Below are 2,587 nucleotides of genomic sequence, written 5' to 3' on the forward strand. Positions count from 1 at the left end.
TTCAACGGAAGGTTGCGGAGCAAATCCATCTGTCGGAGTCAGGTTAGCTGAAACGTGGCCTGATCGAAAAAGTTCTTGCATGTCTGCAAAGATTTACTAAATTCGTTGAAGATTATTTCAATAATCGGCCCTTATGTAACTAAAAGAAGAGAGAAAAACTGTTCAGTACTAAACTTCCAAACCATAGCAGACTGGAAATGTTATTTGTTAAACTTTTAACTTTAACTGGTAACTGGCTCCTATCTTATCTAATATACAAACCTAATCCCTTTTGGAGATTATTTAAAATCCACAGCAGTGGCTGCATTGCAGTATTTTAGAAAAATAAACCCAGACTTCTCTTTAGTGTTCACACACACAAAAAAAGAAATCTTCCTCAGGGGAATAAATGAAGCATTACCAAGAGTATTAGCCAGCATTGTTTCTCCTCACTTTTCTTCCAGCCTGTTACCTTATGCTACCTACATTAGGAGTGACAGGCCGTATTATGTACAACCTGCGTGAAATGCAGCAGTGTTCTGCTGGTATGGATGAAAGCAGTGGTTCCCTTCTGACCTTTACTGTGCTTTAATCCTCTCTGGGCCTCTATCTGGATGACTCAGACAAGACAAGGTCAGAGGACACCGCACAAATGCAATCTTGATTTAATCGGATAAAGAGTAGCAGCATAAGCAAGCTAGTGTGAAAATATGACTGCCTGGTGTTTGATTATATGTCTTTCGGATTGAGAAACCCAGAATCCTGTGACTCTTATATCTTTTTATTTCTTTTGCCAAGAGATGTGCAATACTATGGCTGAGTCCAATTATAATCTATAGAGCTGTGTCTGTACACAACTGAGGGACCCCTTTGCATTATTAAACCAGTGATGAAGTACATCGTTTACTGGATGGGTTTCAATTAATCAGCTTTCATTGGATTATTCATGAGGCTACAGGGAGCCGTTTGAGCAACAATATTGCATGACATGAACACAAACAGACGTTTTCTCTTCCTAATAATCGTGTTTTCTTCTAATTCAGAGTTGAAATATGAGTATTTAATGAAAAGAAGGCAAGAGGAGCCTGTCCGGTCCCACTTGTTAGACATTGGTGAAGTGCTCCATGGCGTTTTCCTTGGTTTCATGTTATTCTTCAATAGTTGTCACTCTTTTTTTGTCATTCACCCATCCACTGCTGAAAAGAAAGCAACGGACACTCCAGTCTCCATTATTAATTATGTATACAACTCTCATGCAATTCTTATCTGGACTAGGAAGGATTAATAATGGAACAGCAAAGTAATTACTTGCTCCTTGTCGAAGATATTTTCAATTCGCTCTTCTTTGCTGTCTACTATTTTTTTTAAACCTCTTTGTTTTCCACAATCGTTTAGACTTTCATCTTCGAGCATAAACTTCTATGATTCAAAATTATCTATGTAAGCTTTTACCAAACCGCCGTTTTTTATGTGAAAAAACAAAGAGCATCTAAGATAAGTGGAAAAACCTAAAATTCAGGTGAACAGCTAGCCCAGGTTTAATCAAAGTATAAAATCTTAAAATTAAGGATGATAAAGATATTTTTTTATTATTCTGTTCTGTGCGTCTAAACCTGAAAAGATAAATTACATGTCATCAAATATCTTGTCAAATCTTTAAAGCTTTATATCATTAATAGTGCATCCCTGCTTTGTATCTTTCATAGTGTTGGGATAAAATGAATATAAAATGAACAATCTGCTACCATGTGAGCACATAGAATGCTATATTTTTCTCTGACATAATAGTCTACTGTCAACTGGCCATCTTTAATGAGTTATGTACTTTTTAATCTAAGTTTAAGCCTTTTTAGCACTCTACTAAAAATATGTGAAGCTTCAAGCATTTGACATCCTGTGGTGAGCTCACAGATTCATTTTCAGGATTGGGTTAATGTTGTGAACCAGTTGGATTGATAATAGTAGCTTGACTTCGACTTAGACAACTTTTGTTACAGCTCTGATGACATTTCCATTTTCTTAAAGTGTAGCGGTGATAAAGTGGAAACATTGTGAGAGAAAAAGGTGGTGGAAAAAAATCGCATTGATATGGTCATTTTGATGCAGAGTCACGATTTAGAGTTTTTTCAACAGTTCTGCAGTCTGATGGTGGTGGGGAAGATGCTGTTTTCGGAATCTGCTGGACCTGCATCGAATGCTTTGAAGCCTCTTCCCAGAGGGCAGTAGGGGGAACAGTCCATGTCGGGGGGGGGTGAGGGGTCATTGATGATGTCACGGGCTGGAGATGAAATGTCTTTAATGGAGGTAAGAGGAGCCCCAATGATCCTCTCTCCTGTTCTCAGTTGGGTGGACTAGTTAACTTTGGGGCTGTTTAGTTCATAAAGCTACTTTTTCTTTTTTTTTTTTTTTTATACAGCAGTTTGTTTGATCTTTTTAACAATTTAGTTATTACACTTTTTACGTTTTTTATTTTTGTTGAGAAACCTTTATCAGGAAATATAGGGTAAAACAAGTCCTTTGTTTCTCGAAAGAACAAAATCATTCATGACTTATTTTTTTCTTTATAACTAGTTTGACCCATTACTTAGTCTAGTTCGGGGCTGTAAAA

Source organism: Cyprinodon variegatus, unplaced genomic scaffold (assembly GCF_000732505.1).
Source record: "Cyprinodon variegatus isolate N-32 unplaced genomic scaffold, C_variegatus-1.0 Scaffold492, whole genome shotgun sequence".
Classification (NCBI taxonomy): domain Eukaryota; kingdom Metazoa; phylum Chordata; class Actinopteri; order Cyprinodontiformes; family Cyprinodontidae; genus Cyprinodon; species Cyprinodon variegatus.